The sequence below is a fragment of the Cebus imitator genome, unplaced genomic scaffold (assembly GCF_001604975.1).
Source record: "Cebus imitator isolate Cc_AM_T3 unplaced genomic scaffold, Cebus_imitator-1.0 Scaffold555, whole genome shotgun sequence".
In the NCBI taxonomy this organism is placed as follows: domain Eukaryota; kingdom Metazoa; phylum Chordata; class Mammalia; order Primates; family Cebidae; genus Cebus; species Cebus imitator.
The window spans coordinates 466227-474156 of record NW_016107870.1 but is presented as its reverse complement, the minus strand read 5'-3'; positions in this window follow the sequence as shown (position 1 = coordinate 474156).

Below are 7930 nucleotides of genomic sequence, written 5' to 3'. Positions count from 1 at the left end.
CACAAACTCCTCCCTCCCCCCAACACCCTCCCCACACCTTTCTCGGCTCGCGGGGGAAGGCGGCCCGCCGTGACGGAAATCCCGTTTCTTTACAGGCCGGGGCCTGGCTGGGCGGCGTCTTCCCGGGAGGTCCGCGGCGCGGCGCAGTCCGAGGGCTTCGGGAGTCGGGCCGGGTGGGCTTCTTTCGTGGCTCCAGGAGCTGGCGGGGGCGGCCGCGTGCCCGTGTTGTTCCGGAGACCGAGGCCAACGACACCGGACTCTGCCTCGCAGGGCGCTCAGACGGGGACCGGAGCTTGGCAGGGACCCCGGGAGGCCCCCGAGCCAGGCTGGAGGGGCGCCCTGTGCCCCAGAACAGGTGGGAAGGCGCTCCCGGGCCCTGCACCGTTCTGTGTGTTAATTTCGGAGTGTGTTAAGCACCTGCTGTGTGCATGTGGCAGGGCCAAGCGCAGGGAACCGTGAGCCAGAGGGGAACGGCCTTCCCGTGGGGGGCAGAGCGCAGAGGCTGCGGCGGGGTCAGGTTTCAGCGAGGTCTGAGGTCTGCGCAGGAGGGCAGGGAGCCGCCTGAGCCCCCGCTGGGAGTCGGAGCTCGGTGCTGGGTGGCCGTGGGGTGACCTGCCCTGGGAGAGGTGTGCAGCCCCGATGGGTCACTGATAAGGCAGATGGGTCAGTCGAGTTGACACACTCGGAGGGTGGAACTTTATGACCAGAGCAAGGCTTGTCTCGGAGGCTTGTACTGCCAGCCCGAGGAACCCACAGCCCAGGGCTGGCCCACCACAGCCTTCTGCATCCCTGTGGGCCAAGGGCACTCCCTGGACAGCCTCTCACAACTGACTCAGCAGCCTGGGCAGGGGACCGGGAGACATCTGCAGCTCAGGAAGTGGGGGTGGGGCCTGGGTCGCAGGCCACCCCATCTCTGAGGCTGAGAGCTGCCCATGCTGAATCTGGGCATGGTGGTTATCTGAGCTGGGGTACAGCTGGTTGGGGTGAGGGCTGGTGCCAAGCCTTGGGGTCCTGGCCAGGACTCTCGGAGCAGCACTGCCCCAGGGTAGGCAAAGGCAGTGGAGTCACCGGGTCAGGTCTCCTGTGGCAGACCCATTCGGGGGAGCATAGAGCGCCCAGCCTTGGGGAGTTCCCTGGAGAAGGGGGCGGCCTAGGGGCCTTGCAGGGGTCAGGAGACCTGCCAGGGCTTCTTCTGGTCGGGCTGGGGCTGCTTTTGGCCTTGTCTGGGCTGGGTACAGTACCTGTGGGCAGAGATGGGGTAGCTGGGGGGTGGGTGGTCCCATCTTGGCAGTTCAGGACCTAAGGTTGAGTAAATGCAGCGTGGGCACCAGAGCAGGGAGGGGCTCCGGGCAGCGGGGAGCTTTGGTAGGGGGTGGATATGGAGGGGCTGCAGCCAGGTCCCGCCCCAGCAGAAAATGCTCCCTAGTGGTGCTGAGGCTCTGCTCCTCCCTCCGGCCTCCCTGGGCTGGCTCAGGCCTGGGCAGCTGTTGGTGGGGGACGACGAGGGGAGGGAAGGGAAAGGACCTAGGCAGTGCTGACTCACTGATTAACTTGGAGTCCTGAGACCCCCCTCTGGACCCCAGGAGGCTACAGAGCCCCCAACCCCAACACAGAGCTGTGCCTGCCCTCAGGATGGAGGAGCCTGAAGCAGGCTAGGGCTAGGGTTGCCAAGGGGCCGTGAGACTGGGGGGGCACTCAGGACGCCCCTCTCTCAGGTTGGAGTTGCAGCTCCCTTGGGTGGGGGCTGGGAGACCTGCTGATCTGGCTTCACGATCATTGCAGTTAGTGGGGAGCCGTTTGGTGCTGTTGGGTTAGACGGGGCTCCGTTCACACTGAGCCCAGCAGAGCCTCCCACGGCCAGCTCCAGACGCCAGCACCTGCCTTCACTGGCCAGTGCTGGGCAGGGACATGGGCAGGGCCACAGGACACGGCCTGTCTAGCCGAGAGCTAGGCTAGCTGTGCCAGGCCGGGCTTGGGACTCTGCAGGGAGCATGGCACTCCGTTGGCTGCACCGTGGTCACCTCCGGCCAGGGACTCTGTCCTGTTAGAGCTGTCCCAGGCCAGTCCTCAGGGGCAGACACTGAGATGGAGTTTGGATGCAGAGTGAGTACTGGGACCAGCACCTGGGAAGGGGCTGGGGAGGATGCAGGGCTGGGCCCGGCTGGACAGGGACTGGGACAGCCTGCGTTGGCCTGGCCAGCACAGCCTTTGTACCTTCCTTGGACCTGGATGCAGCTGCCCAGGGACAGGAGACCCTGGTGAGGTGTCTGTGACCCAGGCCCACCCTGACCTGAAAGAGCCGACGGGGGGTGAGGGCCATCTGCCAACCACGCCCTGCTGGACAGCTGGTCTTCCGACCCCTCTAGGCCGGCCTGACCCAGTCAACCTCATTCTCAGCCTCACCAACCGATATCAATCACAGAGAACCTGAAAGGAGGCATTTTCATTTTCTTTAAAGTGAAAAGGTAAAAACTGCACTTACTGAGCCAGGACGGTGGGGCTCTGTGAGTCCCTCTGCACAGCAAGCCTTGGGGACACTGCATGGCTGGCCGGTGCATCCTGGCCAGGGCAGGAGAGGGCGTCTGGGCCCACTGGGACCCCCAGCCTCCGTGAGGACCCCGGGATGCCCTCAGGGACTGCCCCCTGGTTCTTGTCCCCTCTGAAGTGCAGTGGAGGCAGCAGATGTCACTGGCCCACGTCCTTGTCCGGCTGAGGGGCTGCTGATGGCCCCTGGTCGTGGCTCTTGCTGGGAGCCATGTGGCCTGGGCTTGGGCCACGTCCACCTGCTCTTGCCAGTGGCTGAGCCTGGCTTCTCCCATGACAGTGGCCGCAGACAGAGGGAACCGCGCCACCAGGAGGGATGAGTTCAGCGAGTATCAGCTCCTCTCTCCCCTGGCTCTGAGGAAGGATGAGCTCAGGGAGTATCAGCTCCTCTCCCCTGGCTCTGAAGGTTCAGTGGTGCCCTTGGTGTGTCTGGGGGCTTGTGGGAGGCCCCAGGTCTGCAGGGCCGGGTGCGGGGTCAGGAAGCAGGAGCAAGGAGAGACATAACACCCGAGCCTCTTTGGCTGCAGGAGATGGGGATGGAAAAGCTAAGTGGACAGAAAATGCATCGTGTGCAGGCTACGGGAGGCTGGTCCAGCCCTGGTGGCTGCTGGGATGTAATCACTGGCAGGGATGGCATTGATGGGGTCGGTCAGCTGGAGAGGACGGGGCACAGCTGGATGAGGGTGGTGACAGCCACAGGTTTCCTGCAGGGCAGGAGGGAAAGACTTCCAGTCTCACTCGTAAGGGCTGCCTGCCATCCCTGAGCCACTGTGGCCTCCGTCGTGGACGGGGCGGTGGTGGCACCTTCCTAACCAGCATGTGGGGAGGACGGGATGGGAAGCCACAGTGCGGAGGCTTACAGCCCTGCTCTGCCTCCGACACCCATCGCTACCTGCACTGTGCTCCTCCCACAGGTGTCTGGGGGCGGGGTGAGAGGGTGGGACCCCTGGAGGGAGAGTGGTGAGTGGTGTGTTTGCGCTGTGGTCCCGGTGGCCCAGCTCTGCCCATTGCCTTCGGGGTCAGAGGCTCTTCCTCCTGGCAGCTGCTGCCCAGTTCTCTGGCCGAAGCTGGTGCCTCTCAGATGGTGTCACCGTCTGCTGAGGAAAACAGAAAATAGAAGTGCTGACTAATGTTTGATGAAGGCCTGCTATGCCCCTGACTGGCCAGATGAAGGCCAGCGGGCAGCGGCCAAGGCTCCCTGTTCCTCAGTGTCCCTGCCCATGAGATGGCGTAGCTAACTCCTGGGGCCACCTCAAGGGTAAGATGCTTCCTGCAGGTGCTCCAACCAGTGTCGCGCACGGGGCAGGTGCTCGATGAAAGTTAGATATTAATCCCTGCACTTCTCACTATTGGCAGTAGCCTGGGGCATTTGCTTGGTGTTTACACGGCACCGTGGGAGAAGCTGGTGCCTCTGTTCACCCCGGTCCCAGTGGCTGAGGCAGAGCCAGGCCGTGTCGGAGGCAGGCGTTCCACATGTGTATTGGACAGAAGATTGAACTGCATAATAAAATACTTTAAAGATTTCCAGAGTGAAGGGGTGAGGAGGTCAACAAACCCTCTCCCCAAAATGCACCTGTAACAAAAGTCAGAAACAACCATTTCAGTGCTTTGGAATTTAACCAGAGGCAGACAACAACCCAAGGAGTCTATTCATCAAAGAGCCAGGCGCTGTGGTCCCAGCTACTCAGGAGGCTGAGGCGGGAGGATCACCTGAGCCCAGGAGTTCCAAGCTGCAGCGAATTATGATGATACCACTGCTCTCCAGCATGGGTGACAGAGAGGGACCTCATCTCTAAAAAGAATAAAACCCTGAACTTTAGGATAAAATCCGAAATTACTTGGCATAAGTGAACCAGGAAAATCTCCATTTAAATGGCAAATCAGGCCGGGCTCGGTGGCGGGAGGATCACCTGAGGTCGGGAGTTCAAGACCAGCCTGACCAACACGGCGAAATCCCGTCTCTACTAAAAATACACAAATTAGTGGACATGCTGTTGGTCGTCTGTAATCCCAGCTACTCAGGAGGCTGAGGCCGGAGAATCGCCTGGACCCGGGAGGCGCAGTGAGCCGAGATTGTGCCATTGCACTCCAGCCTGGGCGACAGTGAGACTTCGCCTCCAAAAAATAATAATGATAATACAAAATTGGCCAGGCACAGTGGGTCACGTGTTCAGGAGTTTGAGACCAGCCTGGCCAACACGGTGAAACCCCGCTTCTTCTAAAAATACAAAAAATTAGCTGGGTGTGGTGGCACGCACCTGCAGTCCCAGGTACTCGGGAGGCCGAGGCAGGAGAATCACCTGAACCCAGGCGGTGGAGGTTGTGGTAAGCGGAGATCACGCCATTGCACTCCAGCCTGGATGACACAGCAAGACACTGTCTCAAAATAATAATAATAATAATAATAATAATAATAAATTAGCCAGGCGTGGTGGCGGGCACCTGTAATCCCAGCTACTCGGGAGGCCGAGGCAGGAGAATCGCTTGAATCTGAGGGGTGGAGGTTGCAGTGAGCTGACATCACACCACTGCACTCCTGCCAGGGTAACAAAGCAAGACTCCATCTCATAATAGTAATAATGATATAGAGAAATTATGCTATTCAATTGCTTTTATTGAGGTAAAATTCCCATATCATAAAATTGAGCATTTTAAAATATGCAATTCAGTAGCATCATGGAAGACTCCCGGAGCAGGGCACCCAGCACCTCAGTCTGGTTCCAAAACATTTCATCTTCCCAAAAGGAAACTCCACACCCATCAGACAGTCCCATCCCAGTCCCCAGCCCCAGCCCCTGCAACCACTGTTTTGCTTTCTATCTCTCTGAATTTACCTATTCTGAGCTCATCATACAAATGGAATCATATGAATTGTGCCTTTTTCTTTCTAGTTTATTTCACCCAGTTTTCTAGATTTATTTATTTTTTTAGATGGAGTTTCGCTCTTGTTGCCCAGGCTGGAGTGCAGTGGCACGATCTCGGCTCACCGAAAACTCCGCCTCTGGGTTCAAGCGATTCCCCTGCCTCAGCATCCCCAGTAGCTGGGATTACAGGCTGTGCCCCCACACCTGGCTAATTTTGTATTTTTCGTAGAGGTGGGGTTTCTCCATGTTGGTCAGGCTGGTCTCAAGCTCTCAACCTCAGGCGATCTACCTGCCTTGGCCTCCCAAAGTGTTGGGATTACAGGCGTGAGCCACCGTGCCTGGCTAGATTCATTTTTTTTTTTTTTATGGCTGAATAATATTCCTTTGGGTGGCTAGATCACATTTATCCATTCATCCATTGATGGACATTTGAGTTGTTTTCACCTTTTGGATATTATAAATAGTGCCATTGCAAACATTGCATGTATAAGTTTTTGTACTGTACTTGGGAGTGGAATTGCTGGATCACATGGTAATTCAACGTTTAACTTACTGAGGAGCTGCCAGACTGTTTTCCACGGTGGCCGGAACATGTTACATTGCTATCAGCAATGGAGGAGGCGTCCCATTTCTCCACATTTTTGCCAACATTCGGTATTTTTCATGTTTCTGATTATAGCCACCTTAGAGAGTGTGCAGTGGTGCCTTACTGTGACTTTGATTTGCGTTTCCCTAGTGACTAGTGATATTGACTATCTTTGTATTTACTTATTGACCATTTGGGCATCTTCTCTGGATAAGTGTTTATTTGGGCCCTTTGCCTGTTTGCATTGGGTTTTTGTCTTTGTGTCGCTGAGGGGTGGGAGTCTTTATATATTCTGAATGCTGGGACCATGTTGGCTACGGTCTGCAGATATTTCCCTCATTCTGTAGATTGCCTTTTCCTGTTGACAGTGTCCTTCGATGCACAAAAGTTTTTAATTTTGGCAAAGTCCAGTTACCTACTTTCTCTTAGATTGCTGGTGGTTTTAGTGTCTTATCTAAGAATTCATTGCCTTCCAAGGTCATGAACTTTTACTTATTTTTTTTGAGACAGGGTCTTCCTCTCTTGCCCAGGCCGGAGGACAGTGGCACATTCTCAGCTCCCTGCAGCCTGGCCTTCTGCACTCAAGGGATTCCTCCATCTCAGCCTTCCTAGTAGCTGGGACTACAGGTGCACACCACCACTCCAGGCTAATTTCTTAATTTTGTGTAGAGATGTGGTCTCTCTATTTTGCCCAAGCTGGTCTTGAACTCCTGAGTGACCCTCCCACCTCAGACTCCCAAATTACTGGGGGATTATAGGCACAAGCTGCCGCGTCCAGCCTACACCTATGGTTTCTTCGAATAGTTCTACATTTTTATTAGATCTCATGTTGATATATAGGTAAGAGAAAGGCCCAGCTTCATTATATTGCAGGTGGATATGCAATTTTCCCAACGTCATTTGTTAAAAAGTCTTATTTTTTCCATATAAGACCTAGTTTTATTTATTTTATATTTTATTTTACTTTTTTGAGATGGAGTCTCACTCTGTTGCCCAGCCTGGAGTGCAGCGGTGCGATCTCGGCTCACTGCAACCTCCTGGGTTCAAGTGATTCTTGTGCCTCGGCCTCCTAAGTAGCTGGGACTACAGGCGTGCATTACCATGCCTGGCTAATTTTTGTATCTTTAGTAGAGACAGGGTTTCACCATGTTGGCCAGGCTGATCCGGAACTCCTGGCCTCAGGATATCTGCCTGCCTCAGCCTCCAAAAGTGCTGGGATTACAGGCATGAGCCACTGCTCCCAGGCATGACCTCATTTTAGAAATTGCTATAAAATCACATTAATCAAGACAGTGTACTATAACAAGATGTCTTAGAAAAATAAAAATAACAGAACAAAGCAAAATGAGACAGTGAGGTCTTGTGAGGAAGACAGCGCCACACAAATGTGACCAGATGTTCTCTGGGGAAGACACAGCAATGATTTGATAGAGAAAGTATGTTCTTTTCCGCCGGGCACAGCGGCTCATGCCTGCAATCCCAGCACTTTGGGAGGCTGAGGCGGGCAGATCACTTGAGCCCAGGGGTAAGCGATCAGCCGAGGCAACATGGTAAGAATTTGTCTCTACAAAAAGTAGCTGGGCATCATGGCACGTGCCTATTACTCGGGTGCTGAGGGGGGAGGATTGCTTGAGCCCAGGAGGCGGAGGTTGCAGTGAGCTGAGATCATGCCACTGCACTCCAGCCTGGGCAACAGAGTGAGTTCTTATTTAAAAAAAAAAAAAAAAAAGTGTAATATTTTCACAAATGGTGTTGGAAGAATTTGACATTCGTATGCCAAAAAATAAAGAACCTTGACCTGAATGTCACATACTATACAAAGATTAACTACACAAATGGACACTACGTTCAAATGTGAAACGTAAACTATAGAACAGCTAGAAGAAACTACGAGAGATGATCTCTGTGACCTGAGTAGCCAACATTAAAAGCATGA